The sequence below is a fragment of the Triturus cristatus genome, chromosome 4_1 (genome assembly GCF_964204655.1).
Source record: "Triturus cristatus chromosome 4_1, aTriCri1.1, whole genome shotgun sequence".
NCBI lineage: Eukaryota > Metazoa > Chordata > Amphibia > Caudata > Salamandridae > Triturus > Triturus cristatus.
Window position 1 is genome coordinate 666,036,670 of NC_140585.1, and position 21,783 is coordinate 666,058,452.

Genomic DNA, 21,783 nt, shown 5'->3' on the forward strand with positions numbered 1-21,783 from the left:
AACAGTGTGTTCTGGGGTTTGCCGCTGCTGGTATTCCTCATTTGGGTCATTTTAGTTTTATTTTTTTCTCCACAATGGATGTTCCATTTGCAAGCCTGCTGGACCTACCACAAGCCACAAGCGCATTCTTTGATTCTTGGGAATCCACATGCTCCAGGAACTGATCCTTGATTGGCCATTGTCATTCTGACCCGCCTGGTTTACCTGCATGCAACTCGTGCTTCACTGCCTCGGGTGCCCCTTCGAATGGGCACTGGATAATTGTCTTGCTCTGCCGATGCCGGCTTTAGTGGACATGATGAGTCTATTAGCAACCCATTTTCAAAGTTGTCCATTGGGCTTGCGGCTTCTTTAGAATGCGAGCTATGAGCCACTCCTTCCAGAGTAGACGAGGGCGTTGGCAAATGGAATACTAAATGCTTGCTCTAATAACATGGATGTGGGTTACTCTGCTGTCTTCCCAGCATCAGCTGAGGCTGAGAATCATGTCTGCTCTCTGGAATTTTTTAACTGGGCTGTGGATCAATCATCGTCTGCGGAGATGGAATCTGTTCTGGATTTACTCTCCTTCGAATTTGCGAGTAACATTATGGATACCTTCGCCACACCATAAATTTGGCAACTTTTCTAATTTGACACATTACCTTTTTTGATCTATTTTATTATACAACTCTTATAATTTGAGCTTTGAATTTGCTTATCTTTTGCCTTACATTTTTTATTTAGTTATCAGTGTATTAGTCTCCTATAGGGCCCACTATTGTTTTTCCTTATGTCAGCTGAACTACACGCATAATAGGCTGATAGTGCTTTACACATGTTACAGAGTAACATGCTTGTTTTTATTCCACACTGTTATTTTCTAAATATGCTGTACGTTTTGTTATTTAGCTTTTTTGCTGGGATTCTGTCTCTACATCGTGCAAGGTCAAACAACATTGTGCCCTGTTTTTCTCTGTTGTCGGATACTAACAGCTACACATATTAGAAAGATCCAGCTGCTGTTTTTCGAACAGAACAGAACAAGTCTTATCATATTAGCCAAGGCTTGCCGTTCTCGAAACAGAGCGAAGCGAGGCTTGCAGAGAAAAGGTTATGAGACAAAACAGCTGCGTGCCTGAGATGCAGAGCCACTGATTATGACTCTCAGGTATGGGGTCCAGCGCTCTGTTCTATGTCTCGGTGTTAGTGTCTAACCACAGAGAAAAGCAGTGTACAATGTTGTTTGACCTTACACGATGTACAGACAGAATCCCAGCAGAAAAACTAAATAACAAAATGTGCAGTGTGTTTCGGAAATAGCCTAAGCCTACCCTTACTTTGAATACTGTGCTTTCATTGTTAGGGTCGGCTTAGGCTGATTTGTCATTCGCTATGATAGTGCTTTTCCTTGTGTACAGTTTATTAATTGTGCTGTTATTAACATGCATATGTCTGTCAATTGCAGCACAGTTTTTTATGATAGACCACATTAGTTTCAACAAATATTGTAAGCTTTCTTCATATCTCTTTCCTTTATTGAGAACATGTATGAGTGAGAGACCAGAAGGTGATGGCCTGTTACCGCAACTCCTGAGAGAGTTCAGAGTGTTGTGAGTTGGGGTGTTAGGTTATCTGTCTCTTTAGGAGGACAGGTAAAGCAACATGAGTTAGCCTGGATTTGGGCCCAAAGGTACTGATATGGTATGTAAACTGAGTCCCTACATGCTGACGCCCGGTAATCCCAGGCCTAGTTTTGTTAATAAGCAGAATCCTTGCAACAATAGGACATCTAGCACCTAGACATCAGGGTAGTAGTGTGCTTCACAAATTCAATTTTGATTTCATTTCATCTGTCCACATCTCAATAGGTTTGTCCTTTACCTCTTTTCAGTCAATATGAGTCAGCAACCACTACGGTCTGTATTATACATAGGGTGCCCTTTCCCTGTTTGTGCCACGGTGTACCTTTCAAAAGGTGAACTTGGTGCACACCTGGAAAGTGTGCTCTAATATGATGAAGGCACTGCCCATACGGCAGCTGTTAAATCACACTGCCTTAGGGAGGACACCATTCAGTAAAATTTGGAGTTGCTGCTTTCAAGCTCCGTGCACAGATTGATTCCATTTTGGATTGCAACGTCGACATTCCTGTAAGGGTCTCACTCTCACACGATCCAATATGTTGATGTATTCATGTTGATGTTGTGGGGAACTTTATGTTGATACTCTATGGTTGTATGATGTATATATGTAAAAATATGTAAATATGTATCACGCACTGAACACTTTTTCCACCGTCTGCATTAGAATTTGACCTATGATATTTGATGTTTTTGAAACACTACATTGCATCTGCAGATTATGTTAGACCTTGAGAATCATTTAATGGTACACTACTATATCCATGGGAGATTAGTTGTTGGTAGGTTAGTACATCTTTGAATACATTTGACCCACAGAACACTGTGTTTGCTCTAGAATTTGATCCAGGTTTCGGTCTGGGTATATGGGTTGGTCCTTGTTGTTTTATTAAAAAAGACTTAGAGAGTCCCTGCAGGCAGGTGCAGTGAGTGACTTTACCTGCCTCCAGAGGGATGTGTGGGGGTTCAATGGAATTGGAACCCATTTTATCCCCCTCCGAGGTCTGCCCTAAGGAGGAACTATAACAGTACGCTACCCTTTTGTGGCACACTGTCAGTGCGCATCTTAGCACTATGTTTGTCCATAATATGGGGCAGGCACAGAGGCTAAGTGATTTCCTCATTTGCCTGGGGCCAAGCCCCCATGCAAATTACAGAACACCCTCTCATTGTAAATAATAAAACCAACATGTCCTTCTTTTAACATTTTTAAGCCCACAATGCAATCATAAAAACAACTACAAGAGGACCTTGCACTCCAGCTGAAGGGCACAGAGCTCCAGCTAGGAGTGCTTAAAAACATCTGACAAGTTCTCCTCAGGTCATTTATTTTAATGACTCAGGAGACTTACTTTCTGTTGTAAATATTTAGAGTAGGAGTGCATGGTCCCCACCCGAGCCTCTAGGAGACCCTATCCTCTGGGACCAAACTTCAATTAAAAGGGAAGAGGGCATGCAGCCCCTTTCTCCGAGCCTCAACAGGCCCCGGTGATCCAATCTCTTCGGGCCGACCTTAATTTAAAGGTGTGGGGAGCACATGCAGCCCCTACCCAAGCCCTGAAAGGCTTTGGGCACACTATCCCCCGGGACAGCTCACTCACTGTGTCCTGGGGAGTTATCCCTAGGACACTATAGTTTTCCTACCTGTGAGAGTGTGGGTAGGGATCTTTAAAAAAAGCTCCTGCGGGGTTGGTGCAGACATATGTTGATGTGAGGTTGGCGTTTTTAACAAAAAAAGAAAAACCCTAGAAATGTACTGAAAAAACTAAAGGTTAAAGGAACTTCACCATTAGGTGAAAATGCCAATTAAAACATACTGCTTAAAATTAACAAAACTACTGAAATGTACCAGTTATCGTTATCTCAAGTAACTATAACTCATGCTCTAAGGTAACAATACCTTTTACCCTCGCCATACACTGCTAATGATCTCAGACATTAAATCACTTGTGACATGTTCTCTGACATCATTGATAATATCACTGCAACATTTGTAATTACATTATTGATGAGACAACTGTGCATGGCAGGGGTGCGAGTTATAGTTATCTGGCGCATGTCACATAAGTGTTACATTTAAATAAAATTCCTGATCTTAAGGAAACATAAAAACGTGACACCAGCCAGAGGGAGCCTACAGTACTGGCTACAGCAGCTATGCAATTAAACATAATTAACATATAGAGGCATAATCATAATTGTTCTTAATCAAGACAATTTCAATCATATTATCAGCCCTGGAGACAATTCCAGATATATCACGATGAAACAGGCATGAAATATGGTCAAACATTTACCTTTTTGCAAATGATCCTTTAAGACCAAGGATGAGGCTTTTCTGCTTCAAGGTCCAGGGAATGTGATAACAACATGAAAAAACCATGTGTTACCTACGTTTTTCTATCCTAACTGATTATAAAGGACCACAATGTATTTTGCTAGCAACTTTCTACTTAATCATATTTGCATCACCCCACCTTCTTTTCGCATCCACACAGGATGGATGCATGTTTGCAATAGAAACATGTGCAGAACATTCAGTCAACCATCCACAAATATCATATTGTGTCCATGTCTTTTCCTCTCTTTACTGAGATGTCCATATATCTCTACAAAGGAACTGCATCCTTTATTAGGAATCCCACAAGTGACTAACCTCAATTAAACACTCAATATATCTCTTCAAAAGTAATTTTGTCACATAAGAGCCTACTCCTTTAATATCCCACACCCAAATTCAGCTGCCACACTAGGCTCTCCAACACCCACTCTCTCAACTCCTTTTACATAACCACCATGATTGATCTTTCCTGCACACAGCATCTTGCATTAATTTCCTGGTTACTCGTAGTGTCTAAAATACATTCATGATCTATCTGCAGTAATTGAATTTTGAAATATTAATATACCTAGGTTTCATGATTCAAACCCCATCAATAAGGTCCAGCGTGAGTACGTTTGGATATTCTTAAATGTTTACATTAATAATATACATCCAAAAGATCTCCAGAACTCTTTTATTATTGTAGCAAAAAGAGTGGTCGAATGATTCCTTGCATTAAAAACTGTACTTGTCTACTTTGCAACTGTAGATAGCAAAATGTTATCTTTTATTTCAATTTAAAACCTTTGTTTTAACCTCAATTAACCCCAAGTCTAAAATAGAACCTATTAAACATAATCTAATGAAATAATGACAGGGCTATACATTTCATAATCTGTTGGCATTGGCTCTTATGAAATGATGTGTATCTGTGATAAAGACATCTGACTCATCTATTAGATGTTATACAAAAATTGGATTTCAAATTCTATCATTCCGCGATGTCAGTAGATGCAATACATTGATATAAAGGGATTCATATTTCTGTTTTTAGGGTTTCTTAATGTTCTATTCTGTGATTTGTTCATTTATCATTGGCTAATTTAGCTAATGTATCCCCTCCATATTTGTATTTAAGTTGCTTATTTTGCCTCTCTCTGGTGTATAAAACATCATGTCATTTCCCATCTGCATAATGAGACAGTCTTAAATAAATTGAAAATTCATGTGACATTACTGTTCATGCCTCTTTCAAATTCCCTCAAAGATGTAATGGTCTTGTAACTTTACTCATGAGAACCTTTCAAAAAGACAGATTTCTGTTATCAGCCGCTACTAAGTGTTCAATTGATGTACAATAGTTCTTACAAGATTCTCAGCAAACTAAATATACATATTGCCTTGGTGGGTTACCTGGCAAGATCCTGCTGCCGCTCAAGTGTACAATATGTCTGGATGAATGGAATGTTTCAGTTTACAGTGTTCTCAACGTTGTCCATCGCACCTTATCTAAAAAGTAAACACAAGATACATTAAACTAACTAAAAGGCAAATCAATTAAGAACTAGCATAATAAATCGCATTGCAGGAAAATGTTCTTTTCATAGCCCCCCACACACACATACATACATCCGTTTTTTGTTTTATTGGCACCATTTGCTGACTTATTTGGAATTCTGCGCATTGAGAGTCTGTGCAGCTAAACAATCACTCACTACGTGCCCTTGGCCCAAAACATGACACTTTATTGGACACCACTTACTGACATATTTAACTGTCAGGTATGCTCATGGTAAAACTTTGCAATTCCAGCACAGGTGGCATAAATGTAAAATGTCAATAGGGGGATGTACTCCACCCATCTTTGGGATTTTAAAAGTAGGCACTGCTGCAGTCTAAACAGTTTGGAAATATTTAAGCCTACCTCTGAAATTAAGTACATTGTAAAGTGTATCATAGAACCCGCACAGCCAAGATGCATAATGTTTAAAAGTGAAGGCTAAAAGTTGTGCTTACTAACATGTTTCTGTAGTAGCAGGGTCTACAACGTGCTATCACTGCATTGGCATATGCCAAATTTCCTTTGACAAGCTTGCCCTTTTATTTAAAAGCATGCTTGTATAATTTGGGGTACAAAAAGACATAGCAGTTTAATTCTTGCAAGATTTTACTATGCAATGAACATTTTGTTTTAAAAACTTAAGAATTTTAGTACAAATGACACAAAAATCAATTGTAAAAAGTTGAGTATGTTCTGCCTTCACAGGTACAAGTGTGAAAACTATTTAAGTCAGTCCAAGACCCTCCTGTAGTACCTGTAATTAGATTCCTTCCCAGCTCACACTAGCGCCAAAAGGTGTGACGTAATGCATAATTAATACTCAACCAGGAGGCAATGGGGTTGCTTGGCTCAATAACCTCTGCTGTGGCTCACCAGCAGCAAGAGGAGAAAATAGGATTACAGAAGCTGCCATTTCCAGGAACCACTAAAGCTGAACTTGGGAGATGCATTTAAATAAAAAGCGGAGGAAGCTCACATTTAGTTCACAATGACTGGGCCATCTGTTATCTAACTCCCCTGTCACAGACAATAGACAGTAGAAAGGGGGTCTTTGAAGCAGGTAAGGTCACTCCAGTGGTGGGTAATAGAAAGACAACCAGTTTGAGTGGGGTTTCCTTAGCTGTGGCGAGGATAATAAAATGAGTATCATTGAATATGGAAATAACAAATAACGTATCTGCCAATAATTCCAAAAGTTCACCTTAGAGAAGAATGTATGTTCTGCAAATGTGTGTGTTAACTAATGCCCCTTTGCTGTAAATTGGCCATTTCTGAAAAGCACAACTAAATCACTGTAATACTGGAATTCATACATCAAAAAGTACTTTGAATTCAGGAAGCATTCAAATATGTTTTGAATATCTCCTCACCCTGGTTGCGTTTCATTATTTTGGATCAACAATTTTGAATTGCCTACTTATGGCCTGATAAGGCACCATACAATTGTTTTGTCTTTTTGAAATTTTTTACTTGTTTTTGCACTGTAGTCCTTCGTTGCTAGTCATTAAGAAAAATAAACCAATGGGAGCAATAGTTGTGACATTTTAAAGATCAAGAGTTGTGTGGGCCATTTGCATTTTTAATTGGAAAGCACTGAAGAAGGCATTTTTTGCTGAAACGCGTCTGCTACAATTAAAGAGATTACTTACCCCATGAGTGCTCCGTAACTTTCTGTTAAACATTTTTTGTGTTAGATTCACTCTCACGATTTAACGGATGCACCCGCCCTGAGTTTGGCACTGAAGGTGAGACTTGTTCAACTGGATTGTTTGTTAATGTGCCTGAACCACCACATTTGAAGCTATTTCCATCGGTGAAGCATCAGTTATTCAAACTGAAGGATGCCCAGTCATTGAACTGACTCCTACGATTAATATTTTCATTTTGTGTGGCTGGGGCGAGGGATAACCAGCACACCAAGAGGCATGGCAAAACTATACTATGGGAGCGCCAATGTAATGACAACACACAAATATGGCAGCCAAAGATGATAACATGCAGTGATAGACGGCTGTGGTCATTCATTGCTAGTCATTAAGAGAAATCCTCCAATGGGAGCAATGGTTGTTACATTTTAAAGATCAAGAGTTGTGTGTGCCATTTGCATTTTTAATTGGAAAGTACTGAAGAAGGCATTTTTGCTGAAACAGGTCTGCTACAATTGAAGAGATTATTTATGCCGTGAATGCTCCATAACTGACAACTGCCACTAGGTCATATATATATATTACCTATGGCAGTTGACAGTAGGTAGTTATAGTTAGGACCTAGTTTCCATAGGAAAAGTGTTTTCTTGTTTTGCCATTAACTTTAGTGCCGTTTGACGAATCTTCACAATTTTTCACAATTAGTATTGCAGGCAGTTCATGTGCTGTGTTGAAAGATTTGGGGTGATTCGTCAAGCGGAGACTGAGAAAAAGGGGGGTCCAGAACAGATTTTCCCCGTGCAATTTCCCATAGGGATTTTAGACACCACTATGGCCCGAACATCTGAACCTAATTACACCAAATTTGGCAGAAAGGTAGCTCTTGGTCCCTGATTGGGACCTATTTGTCAATTGGTGTAAATTAATTTTTGTAGCTTCCATGATATTAAAAGAACACCAAATATGGATATCTGGGGACACGGATCTTCTGAGGATCCAACAGTTCCCGTGATTAAATCTGACCGGCTGCCAACCCTTTAACCAGGAAGTGTTTGCAGCCCAAAAAAAGTTAGAAAAAAAGAAAAGGGGACAGGGTAGGAATACCCTGACCCCCTAGCACTGGTCCTGGGTAGGCCTGGATGTGAAATTCTGCTCTGTTCACGGAGTTTACAGAGTTTTTCCCACTCCGGGTACAGCGCAGTTTTTTTCCTCGCTTGCCAACATTAGGTTGGCTATCACGAGGGAGGAAAATCTTGCTCCAGACCACCTCCCAGAAATGGTCGCTACCGCTCGCTTCGAGAAACTTTCCGTTTGCGTTGCGGAAGCTTCAGTAGAATATCTACCCGAGTGACAGAAAGAGGCAGCATCCTCTTGCGCTGCATGTGGTGCCCTTCACAGCGGGACAAACACCCAGTGCTAAAAATCAGCTGGAACGGCGTGATGAAACACACTCCACCACTTGCGGAACTCCACTTTGCGCAATGTTGATTTTGGTCACTTCACGGAGTTACTGGTCCTCAAAAAGCATTTTTGCAACAACATTTAAACAGAGTCATGTATACCCGACAACACCCAAAAAAACACAAGCGTGGTCTCACGCTTGTTTTAAAAAAATCCTACGGTAGGGCCAGGTGCCGGGGGCATGCACAAACATTAAAAAAATAATTGCGTGAGGTACAGGGGCCCCCTCCTAGGGCTCTTTCTAGCCCCAGGGACCACCACCTCCCCAGAACTTTATTTAAATTTGGGAGGGGGCTATGCAGGCCCCCCCCCATTGGCCTTATTGAGCACCGGGGACCACCACCTCCGTGGGTTTTTTTAAGAATAGTGAAGAGGGGTGGTGGATCCCCTCCAGGGGCTTCAATATGCCCCTGGGACCACCACCACCCTGGGGCTGAATAAATACTAATAAAGACCCCTGTGGGCCCAGGGCTCCACCACCTCCGAAGGGCCAAATAATTCTAAAATTTGGAAGGGGCCACGCAGATCCCCTCTCAGGTCATTTAAGGCTCTGGGGACCACCACCTCCCAGGGGCCCACCCGTGCATACTAAAGAAGGGAGTACCCCCCTCTAGAGCCATTATTGGTCCTGGGGACCCTCAACCCCCGGGGCATGCTCCTGCTATGACCTGGGGTGCCCAACCCTAGGACATAGCAGTTTGCTTTCGATTGGCGAGAGATGACAGCTCTTGTCAAGCGGAAGCAAACACTGACTCCGCTTTCTTGGAATGGAGTTTTTATCTGCTTCCCAGCCCACTGTCATGCGGGAAGGGAACCAGATGAAAGATTGCATATTTAGCAGCTCCCTGCGTTCGATAGCAATGCTGGCTCCCGCTGGAGGCAGGGAGCTGGCAGGAACCGCAGGGGCATTCAGGCTTCCCCAATGGTCTCTATCAAAGCACAGAGCATCCCAGGACTGAGGGGGGCTGCATGGCCCCCTCCTCATTAAGCCTTGGCCAGACCCCTGGAATGGGATCCCCGGGGTTGATATCGACGTGGGAAGGGGGCCACCTCTCCCATTAAATCTTGGCTGGGCCCCAGGAGACTCTTACACACACTCATAGACCCACTCAGACACTCATGCACCCACTCATAGATGCACTCAGTCACTGTCACACCCACTCACAGACCCACCCAGGCACTCATGCACCCACTCACAGAACCTCTCAGACACTCTCACAGCTACTCATAGACCCACCCAGGCACTCATGCACCCACTCACAGAACCACTCATACTCTCTCACACCCACTCACAGACCTACACAGAGATTGCAGGGGCGTAAGGTATAAAATGTTTATATTGACAGTTGGGCTTCAATTAAAATAATGAAGCCTTCTTATTGGCTGAGGATCCTTTTTGGAGCCAGCGCTCTGATTAGCTGACCACAACATGAACATAAATTTTGCAGCCACCATTACTGGACTCTAGGACTTGGTCCCTGTGTCTTGAAATTATCCTTACAAAGGACATAAGGTAGCAGAATAGGGATTCCTTGACCCCCTAGCCCTTGTGGTCGGGGCCTCACAGGCATGCCCTGGGCCCACATTTTTTAAGAAAATGGGGGCGTTGTGATCCTGCTGGTCTCCGACAGGACTTTTTAGGTCCTGCTCCCAGCCTCACAAGGCTGTGCGAGGCAGGGGTTTTGCCACCTGCCGGGGTAATAAGACCTTAATTTACATTTAAAAAAACCCTAGAAATTCACTGAAAAAAGGTTAAAGTGAAGGTATAGATCGGTCTAGCAGTAACATTTTGCTTTACATTGAAAAAACTTCAGAAACTCAATGAAAAAATCCAAGGTTAATGTGACATTATGGTTAGGTAAAAATCTAATTTAAAATGTAACATTTTAAACTAAAAAGAAAACACTGGAATTCACAAGTACTAGTATACTGAGCTAACTATAACTTGTGCCCCCACCATGCTATGCTTATGACCCACATATTACATCACTCATGAAGTTCAATGACATCATTTATTACAACATTTGAGACATCACTCATAACATCTTAACATCAATGTTGTCATCATTGAAGAAAACACTGTGCATGTTGGGGCCATCAGTAGTCCACCATATAGCTAGCAATTCATTTTAGTTTAACAACTGCTACAGAGTATAGTGTTTTTCCTTCACAATATAAGTACCTGCATTCAATAACTTACTAAGCATAACAGCAATAGACAAAGACAGACTACAATTAAGCCACCTCATTAAAGAAAGCAGTGCTTGATGGAGTGGGTGCATTTACTGCCAGCAGAATGACTCAGTTGAGAAGTATTGCATAAAGTAATTTTTCTTTGCTAGAGCTGGATCATTTTGCTGCCATGGGATGCCAGTATTTTTACTATAGGCAAGTTGAGACTATGGAGGAGCAGGTTTGGACTGCGACAGAAAATAGGCTGTGCACCCAAATAAAAAGTGTCCCCCATTAATGAATTAGAAAGCTAAAAAAGTGGTCCATGTTTGCAATTTGGGATAGTTTTGAACTTGTAAAAACATGCATAGGTGTTTTGGAAAGTATGAAAGACTTCATGGATTTGAGCTTGCTGCAGTCAATATTTGTTTCTATTATTAGGGAAATCAACAGTAAAAAGCCACAACAGGCTCGACCTAAACAAGGTCAACAAACAGCCATAAAATTGGCTCAGACTCTGAACTCTCAGACCAGCCTTTCAGAAACTACCTGATTGCCCAATAGGCTAGTACGGCCCTGCATTGGCGGCAAGCAGCCAAGCTGCCCCTCAGACTATCAGCACAACTACTATTATAGCCACAGCCTGGTCATAATCTTGTAATGTTCAACTAATGTTTTTAGTGGCAGAGGACTAGATGTATGCAAATTAGCCATTCCAGCAGTAAGGCTATTACCATAGTAAATATGAGACATTATGGATACGCTAAAATGCAGGGTTCTTGCCTCTTCTTCCTTTCTTTCATTCAGAGCCAATATGTGGCTGCAGGCAGAAACATACTTTTTCTGGTGAAAGCCTTCAACCCTGATAGAGTTTTAGAGCATGTAGCAGTCAACACTAGCCACATCAAATCAGGAAAAAGAAAGGCATACTGGGGAAATGTTTTGTTCGGGTATCAGACTGGGATAGAAAATGGGCTTGGGCACCAAAATAAATGTGACCTTCATTAATGAATTACAAAGCTAAAGAAGTGCCCCATGTTTGCAAATTGGGGCAGTTTTGAGCTTATAAAGATGCGCTGTATAAGTATTTTGCAAGATATGGAAGATTGCGTGGATTTGAGCTTGCTGAAGGTAACATTTGTTTTAATATCAGAGAAATCATAGTTAAAAACAGAAGCAGACCATAAAACAGACCCACAAACAGCCCATATGCTGATATGTCTGACCAGCCCGCCTGGAACTGCCTGATTGCTCTATAGGCCAGTCTGAACTGTATACATAAAAGTAGCATCTGTAATTTTTCAGCCCAATCTATTTGACGGTAGACTAGGTATTTGTCACGTTGTAGTTTCTTCACACATTCAGCTAAGTTTCATGATTTACAATATTTAACATCAATAGCTGTTAGGTGAAACACTGCCCTACACTTTCAAATTCCCATTCATTGCCTATGAAAAGGTTGCAAGCAAGCCGTAACTCATATCTCAAAACACAAGAAATGTCACAGTGATGAGAATTGTCTCCTGAACATGTCTGTAAAATGAACATAAATATAACCAAACTATAAATTGCCTTTTATATAGCACAGAATATTCCCCTTCACTGGCATGCACAAGTTCTATGAAAATGACTATTCATATTTGACTGCTGGCTATTCATCGAAATCATGGTTACTGTTTAACACATTTAAAACCATTTATTGTAAGCACTCCTTCATAATAAATTCACTGTTATTAACAGCAAACAATTAATGAATTGGTCATTCAACGAGGTATTTCATGTGTATTTCAAGGATAACCCATAATTTAGTGCATTTCAAGATACAGTAAAATGAATTCAATAATCATGTGGCACTAATAACACTTAACTGTATTTAGCGATATGGTGGTGTGGCTTTTTACTGGATAATAAAATGTTGTGTATTCAATTTCCACAATTCAATGAAAGATCTACTATGGCCCTGATGGGTACCATTTGTATATTTGGTAAGATGTACATAGGCATCTACAGATTATGTTGTTGAAGTCCTATCTGGTAAAATATTTTAGGTCTTGAACTATGCTTTACTTATTTTGTTTCCATTCACAAATGGACAATGCACAACTGCACAAATGTTAATGAAGCTCTGGTGTTCATACAAGCACTTGACCTGAGGCATGCGCAGGGCGGTACTGCCGTTGTCTTTCACTGGGCACTCACCTAGGGGACAGGAGGAATAAGGTAATTGTCACTTTTTACATTCAATGGAAATCACTGAGTACCAGCACTGCATGGTGAGCCCCATTTTAAAATGAAGTTTGCTTCTTTAGGGTTGAGTGCATATGATGTACATACATATTGCACACACATACATATGCAGTTGGTAACTGGCTAATGTCCTTCTTTTAAGTTCACCTACACTCCAGACACTGCTGCTGGCCAGTGAAGAATGACTAGCTGCCTCCTAGTCCCAGGCGTCAGTGGCAGACACTAATAGCTTCGGTTTGTGGTCTGTATGAGACTAATCACCAATAGAACTGCCAGAGCCAATGTGGGTCTCTTATTTTTGTCGCCCCCTCCCAAATTGTACAGCACCCATTTTAAGGCATCCTCATTGCTCACTCATCATTCCTACATCTCATCTCTATTTCTCATCCATCATTCCTACTTCTCCTCCCTATATCTCATCCATAATCCCTACTTCTCAGTTATCATCACTACTTCTCAACCCTGCTTATCAACCATCATCCCTACTTCTCAGCTCTACTTCTTATCCATCATTCTTACTTCTCATCCTTACTTCTTATCCTTAATCCCTACTTCTCATCCATCATCCCTACGTACTTCTCATCCATCATCCCTACTTCTCATCCATCACATCTGCTTCTCATCCCTACTTCTCATCATCATCTTTGATTCTCATCCATCACCCCGGCATCTAATCTATCATTCCTACTGCTCATCCATAGTCCCTACTTCTCAACCATCATACATCATGCCTATTTCTCATCCTTACTTCTCATGGATCATCCATTATCCCTACTACTCATCACTACTTTTCATTCATCATCCTTCCTTCTAATTTATCATCCCTACCTCTCGAACCTTATCCATCATCCCATCTTTTCATTGTTCACCCCTCAGATATATCAACACACTTTCAATGTTGTGAATCAGACCTTCATACTGATTTGTTGGCAACAGCCAATCAGAATTAAGTGAGAGGTCTGCATTCTATTGCTCTATTCTCTGAAAAAACAGCTGTCTCTTTGTAAAATGTTTGCTTTCAGTAAATCAAAGGCTGTACAGCATTTCATTTTATTTGTGTAAGTTATTTTCTGTTTACACACACAGGCTTCTACAGAATGTTCTGATGGGTTGAGGATCTTCATATAGTTGGACTTAAAATCAAGCTGGGTCCTTTCAGCATGGGCCATAAATCAACACTTGGAGGCAGGGTTACACAGTTAATCTAAAGTAATACCTTTCCTTTTTAAAGTTTACCATGTACCAAACAATATGCTTAAAATCAACTCTTCAATACTTTTAATTGGAAACCTTTTTTGGTTTCAGCTTCATTTGGAGTAAAGAAAATGTTATAGTTTGAGGCTACCTTTATGTCTGAAAGCTTCTTTTCTTGCAGTTTGCAGATGTCAGTTTGCAGATGTAAGGCCTGACTGGGACTCATGTATGTAGGAAACCATGACGAGCAAGGCTTTGGGCAGAGTTTTTGCATATAAAACTGAAACCAGTTTCCAATGAACTGTATAGTCCTCTCTCCAAATGTTCATTTATGGCCCATCCCATGCTCCTTGCCTTCCTCAAAATACACAGAGGCCCATGTAAAAGGAAAAGAAGTAATGTAAATAAAATTAAATGCTTTACAGCCTTGAATTCACTGAAAGCAACCACACAGTTGTATTTCCTCTCATCAGTCCTCAGGCAGAATGTGCAAAGAGAAGGCTGTTTTGTTCAGTGGATGGATAAATAGAATGCATCCATCCCTCTTACCTCTGATTGGCTGTTACCCACCAAAGAGTGAGAAGGGGTGTTTCACAACATGGAAAGTGAATTGATGTGACTGAGGAATGAGAAATAAGTAGTAGGGATGATGGATGAGAAGGGATGCTGGATGAAGAATCAAGATTATGGATAAGAAATGGGGATGAGAAGTAGGGATACTGGATAAGAAATAGGGTTGATGGATTGCAAGTAAGGATGATGGATGAAAAGTAGGGATGAGTAGTAGGGATGATGAATGAGAAGTAGGCATAATAAATGAGAGGTAGGGAAGAGAAGTAGGGAGGAGAGATATGGATGATGTATGATGGATAAGAAGTAGGAATGATTTATAAGAAATATGGATGACAAGTAAGGGTGATGGATGAGAAGTAGGGATGATGGATGAAAAGCAGGCATAAGAAGTATGGATGATGGGTGAGAAGTAGGGATTATGGATGAGAGGTACGGATGAGAAGTAAGAATCATGGTTGAGACGTAGGGATGATGAATGACAGGTAGGGATGAGAAGCAAGGGTGAGATGACGGGATGAAGGATGAGTAGTAGGGATGATGGATGAGAAGTAGGGATGATGAATGAGAAGTAGGAATAAGAAGTAGGAATAATAGATGAGACACAGGGGTGAGAAATAAGGGTGATGGATGAGAAGTAGAGATGAGGAAAGTGAAAGTAGGAGTCACCTCTTCCAGCACTCTCCCATAGCAAGGGGTGGACTTCTTCTGGACACCATGTGTGGCAGGCACCTCTCACTCCCTCTCACAGAGACACATACATATTTTGTTCTGCACAATGTCCACTATTTAAATATGCACTGATCCACTGACCCTAAGTGGCACAGAGAAAGGGCATCCTACAGGCACAATTGAGAAAACACTGTATCCTGTAACTGCCGCCCTGTAGTCAGGCAGCCAATGACATTGCTTCAGTGCTTGAGTTTCTTGACAGAGTGTAGTTTGTGTCCTCAGGCAATAATTGGTTGTGGCCCTTTGTAGCTCACTGAGTCACATGAAGCTCAATTACATACATAATGTGGGTAATAATATTGTCTAAAATTGCATTTTGGGTAATGTCTGCAATTCCTATGCAAGATTTGTTTACAAACTAGGCATTCAAATATATGAACACAAGCTGAAGAATGGTAATGCAGCTTTTCTGGCTTAGTTGGTCACAACCCCGCTGCATTTAGAGATAACTGAGAGCTATGTGTATTCAGTAGGTCTTTCGATGTATTATTGTTGACGAAAGCTGTGATGGTTAATGCAGTCACCACATCGATTTGTACAAGGAAATAAAACATTTTCATGATTGCACAATGTATGTAATTAGCTTTCGCCAAGGTGCAAAATTACCCTAATAATCAAAATATACATATTGCACACATCATAACTGTTTTGTATTGATTAACAAGGGGTGCTTGTGAGAAAGTGGCTCTGTATATACTGTTCCTTAATAGGTACAGGGTGCACAGAGTCCACAGACCCCAAGGGTTTAACAGAGGTCAAAGTTAGATATAACCTTACTCTCCAAAGTGGTAGCCTGGTCGAGCAGTAAGGCAGTATCAGAGGACATGTAAAGCATTTGTTGTACACACTCAGTCAGCAAATAGTTCCACACACTCAATAACTGAACTCTAGGCCAATGGTTTGTATATAAAAAAATATGCTTGTTTTATTTTAGAACCAACACTTGGAATTAAAATATACTTTCTCGACAGGAGATGTTTCATAAAAATACTTTTGTATATGCAATAGACTTTTTAGTAAACAGTTACACATAGTTGCAGTAGGCAACTCTATTCCTAAACACAATACATTGAGCTCAATGATAAATTCAATTTATATGCAACAGATTACTTTGTAGATTACTTTTGTAATTCCAGGCTTGGATCCTAGATCCAGTCCTGGGTCAGTTCTCAGAATCAGCTGTTGAAAGTCGACTTTGGTACTGTAATGATTTTTAACTAATATTTAGCTATTTCAAAAGTGAGCACTTAGAAAATATTTCAGAGCAAACAATCAATGATTCCCTATGGAAGGAAATGTAGGTTACAGGTACAGTAGGTTATCGTTACTTTTGTAATCCAGTACTGGGTGTCTAGACTCAGTACTGGGACATTTATCCAAAACAGGTAAGTAATTACGTTTTCAGATATTATACGATTTTTGAGGAATATTTAGAAATTGCAGAAATCAACACTTAGAAGAAATTTCACAGAAAAGCAGTCAATGGTTTCCTATGGAAGAAAAATGAGTTAAAGGTAAGTATAGTTGTGGGTACTTTTCAGAGTCAGTGCTGGGCACCAAGATCCAGCACTGGGAGCTCACCTAAGAGCAGGTGAGTAAATTCGTTTTTGGTACTCGGCTGATTTTTGGTGAATATTTTGAGTTTTGAAAAGTTCACACTTAGAAGAATTTCCAAGAAAAAGCCAGTCAATGTTACCCTATGAGGAAAATGAAGTTAGCGGTTTAAGGGTAAGTACTCGACTGGCAGAGTTGAAGTTCTGGGCATAGACTCAGGGGTCCCCCAGTGTCAGGTAGGTACAGTTAGTTCACCCTCAGCGGTTTCAGGACGGCCGGGTGCAGAGAGAGTTAGGCCCAATGTTATCCTATGAGGGATAGGGGGGCCTTGGTTGGTGGCTGCTGTCTGGCAAGCCACGCGGCTGTGGGAGCTGGGCTCCTGGTCACTTACTCAGGGCAAGTGGGGAAGTAGGTTAGAGTAGAGTTTTCACTGCCAGGGCCACTCGGGCGGCTGGGTGCAGGGTGCTTTTGAGCCGTCGGGCGCTCAATTGATTTCTATGGGAAATCTCCGGTTTGGAAAAAGACTGCAGACTCGGGGACGAGGACTCTTCAGGTGCCACCACCACTTCGAGAGGTAAGTTGGGTAGTTGGAGGATAGGTAGGTACCCCGGGATTGGGCACAGAGGGCCGTGGGGCGCCGGGTGCAGGGGTGCCTTTTGGTGTCGGGAAATCTTACCCTCTGTTGATCGCGGTTGGGGTGGCACTCTGTTCTGAGGCTGCAGGCTTCTCCAGGATTGTCGAGGGGGGTCCTTGGGTGCCGGTCTCGGGGTCACAGTCGCCGTGGGGTCGTCCTCGTGGGTTTAGTTCACTCCGGCACCGGCCAGGCTTGGCGGGTGCAGAGTGGGCTGGGATCGCGATTCCGGGCTGCTGCCAGGGGTGAAAGGTAGGTTCTGAGTAGAGCCTCTACTCATGGGAGTCCCAGGGAATCAGAGTTCAAAGGTAGCCAGCTCCTCCGGGGTTTCTGAGGTTGCTGGCCACAAGAGATGCCGCGCTGGAGCAGGAGCAGGTTCGAGGGTCGACAGGCCGGTAGGGCTGGGGCCAAAGCAGTTGGTGTCTTCCTCTTTTTAGCAGCTGCAGGGCAGGTCTTTGTTCTTCTTGCTCTTCTTGTAGTTTCAAATCTGGGGCAGGAAGGTTCAGGGTGCCCCTAAATACTAGATTTAGGGGCGTTACAGGTAGGTGAAGGCCAGGGACCAATGGGTCCTTGTCCTGTGGTGGGTACACCCCCTATCCTGCCTCTCTCCTGTGGGAGGGGAGCAGTAGCCTAATCCTGATAGGGTAGGCCCTCCCATCTTCAAGATGGCGAGAGCCCGGAGATGTGCTTCACCTCGCCTCCCCCACCTGAGGGGTGGGGTTGGCAGGCTGGCACATCCCCTGTCCTTGTATGGGGTTTCCGGCCAAGCTTCCCGCCAGAGTGGGGGGTTGCAGTGGCCTGGGGAAACTCCTAGAGGCGGCAGGCCTTTGAAGCTTCCCTTTGCTCATCCTGGGGGAGGAGATTTATCACCTCACCCAGGATGTGCATTGTTGCAGGCCCGGGAGAGCAGGGGCTCTCCCACCCAGGGGTCCAGCAATGTGTCTGCTGTGTGGCAGCCTGGGCAGCCTCAGAGCAGACATGGATTGTAGGTTAGTTGTAAGGGGGCATCTCTAAGATGCCCTCTGGGGTGCTTGGTACATTAAATCCCACACTGGCATCAGTGTGAGTTTAATGTGCTGAGAAGTTTGATACCAAACTTCCCAGTCTTCAGTGTTGCCATTATGGTGCTGGGGAGCTCGTGTTTGACGAGCTCTCAGCACCATGTATTCTTAAATGGCAGCACTGCACTTACAGTGCCCGGGAATGGACCTGGGTACTGTAGGGGCACAGGGCTCCTGCTCCTGTGCCCACACCATGGGCATAAGGCACCCAGCCAGAGGGGTGGCTGACATATGCCTTGGCAGTGTAGGTAATGGGCATGGCACACAGAGATGTGTGCCATGTCGACTCTTCATTTTTGTCCTGCACCCAGACACTCAGCCTGCAAAGGCAGTGTGTGTGTGTAAGGGTACAGGGCCTCTAAGGGTGGCACAATGAGTGCTGCAGCCCTTAGGGGCCTTTCCTGGTCACAAGACCCTGGGTACCTAGGGTACCATTTACCAGGGGCTGACATGTGGCCAGGGTTCGCCAATTTGGAGTTTGTGTGTTTTAAGGAAGGAACATAGGCCCTGGGCACCTGATTGGCAGGAGTCCAGGGTACACTCATTCAAAGTACATTCAGCAATTTAGCAAAAAGTGGGGGCATACCATGCAAGAAAGATGGCACTTTCTCACAGTGCTAATTACTAGCCAACTCATTTTACCAATCACACAAGTTAAAAAGCTAAGCTGGTGCCTCCCTGATTTGAAAATGTCAACCTCCAGGTTAGAGAGACCTCTGGAAGAGACTTGTTAATGCCGTAAGCCATCAGAATGGGGGACTTGCTTCAACTCCCTATGGAAGACAATGAATAAAATGAATGCCCTGCCTCCAGTGCTGCTAGGTTACCCCATGTCATGTGTGCCACATTCAGCACTCCTGATATTCAAGCAAACAGCATTTTGCATCGTTGGAATTTAAGACTCTATTTAGAACATTAAAATGAAACATACAATTCGTGGTCAGTACTGCTATAGTACTGCATTATAAATCAGTGTTGAGGTGCGCTATTGGGGCTGAATTAAAGGCACAATTCTCGGATTGTATGCATAGTGGTGCATAGTTGTGTTGTAGGAGCCCTATAAATGCCTCAGTACTGCACTTTCATGTGGAGGTACCTCGAGAGACCCTAGTTCTTTTGCATTGCTGAAAAGCTTATAAGAGCAGCACTGCTTCCTCTTCAGTGTAAACATAATTTCGGCTGTGCTGACCATGTGTGGTTTGCACACAATTTTGCAACAGACACATAAATGATTCACTGCTGTTGAGAAATGCTGTTCCCTGAGACCGTGCAGGCTCGGAAGTATTAGAATATTTCATCCTACATTTAAAACCTATACAGCTTTAGCCAAATTATTTGAAAAACTATTTTGCAAGATGCATCTTTAGACCTCAGTTTGCTAAAATGTTGATGAGATAAGTTCACCTACATATTCCACAAACCACCAGGAAACCATTGAGTTTACTTGCTCCCCTGCTGACTCAGCAAAATGTACAAGGGCTGCATTTGGTTCCCAATCCTGCACTCAGGGCCTGACTGGGAACAGCAACCAGCCCTGGTAGATTGATGGTTGCCAGCCCTGGGAGCGGGGGGGGGCTTGGAGGTAGGGTGCTAGCATGAAGTACCGCTCCTGCTTTTGTTACAGGTGGCCGATATCGCAGCACTACTGCAAATTTGCCCCCCCAGTGACAAAACCTGCCCCACGGGCACAAACCCGGCTCCCACCCCTCCAGCCCACCGGGGAAATGCCCGGTGCCCACTACGGCCAGACTGAGCCTGCCTGCACTGGATGTACAATTCTGATAGAGATCTTCAAAGAGTTGGGCTTGACATCAAGCTGGGGCCTATTCACGATTTCTATACCTGTGTGATGATTGGAGCTAGAGCACCTTGTGTAGACTCACAGCTGACTCTATTACAAGCTGATCACAGTAACCATTATTGGTACACTGCTGAGAGACTTATTTCTACATGCAATGACTGGCTCGGGTGGTAGAAATTCATAAATTGTGGGATTATATGAAGTCATATTTAAAGGGGTTCTTAGGCAGATTGTGGAGGACTTCTCAAACAATACACAGTTTGACTCGTAGCTGTTCAAAACATATAGCAATAATAATAATATGTGGATTTGTAAAGCACCTGGTTAGACCACACTGGTGTATCCCCGCGCTGACACTATGACCAAACTGCAGTGAGACCCACGAGAAGAGTGAGAGAAGGCATAAGTGGGCAATTTATCGGAATTAAAAAGCCAGGTTTTTAAAAGATTCCTGAACCTAGTTTCAGAGGGGTCGGTTCTTAATGGTGCCAGGAGGGAATTCCAAGCCTTAGCCGCTAGGAAGGAAAAGGAGCGTGCCCCAAGTCTGACCCTTAGGACCTTGGGAATTTGCACATAATTTGCATTAGAGAATCTCAAATGGCGCCGCGGGGAGTAGGGCAGTATCAGGGGCGAAGGTATTGGGACCTTTGATATAGCATATACTTATGAAAATTAAATGAATTTAGGGTCCTTTCGATAACCATCCATAGACTAGCAGGTAAGGAGGCTTATGGAATTTCATTTTGTGCAAATTACTCTTCTAGAACTTTAAGTTCTATTAACAAGGATGGTGAGCGTTTATGTAAATTATGAAAGAGTTAATTTGAAACTATAGACCATGTTATGCTTTGATCAACATCATTCTCGAGTGGCTAAGCAATTTTGAATATTCCTTTAATTTTGGAATTATAATTAAACCCCATGTTTACTCGCAGGATAATAGTGATGAATTATGAAAATGCTTATGTTTGCAATTGCGTCAATGAGCTTTATTTATTATTAAAACTGTTCGTTAAATTGGTGACAGTATATTTACATTTTTATTATCTTAAAGTTGCAATGTCAGTTGAAAAATCCATTAACAAAGCAAAATATGACGTCATCAGTAGCAGGAGAAAAACAGCAAAGTATATAAAGACAGAAAAACAAGTTACATTTATGCACAGTGAAAATATTGTTTCAGCCTGAGTTCTGATGCTATTTTTGCA

At 42.4% G+C, this 21,783-nt stretch overlaps 1 protein-coding gene across 2 annotated transcripts in view; it reads right to left on the reverse strand.

The window, feature by feature from the left end:
* CNTN1 (contactin 1) overlaps window positions 1-21,783 on the reverse strand; it is a 988,997-nt gene that overhangs the window by 834,790 nt on the left and 132,424 nt on the right. For both annotated transcript variants that reach the window (XM_085653079.1, XM_085653080.1), the window contains exon 2: window positions 5,359-5,454. The gene's annotated coding sequence lies outside the window, so the exon portion shown is untranslated. The remainder of the gene's footprint in view (window positions 1-5,358; window positions 5,455-21,783) is intronic.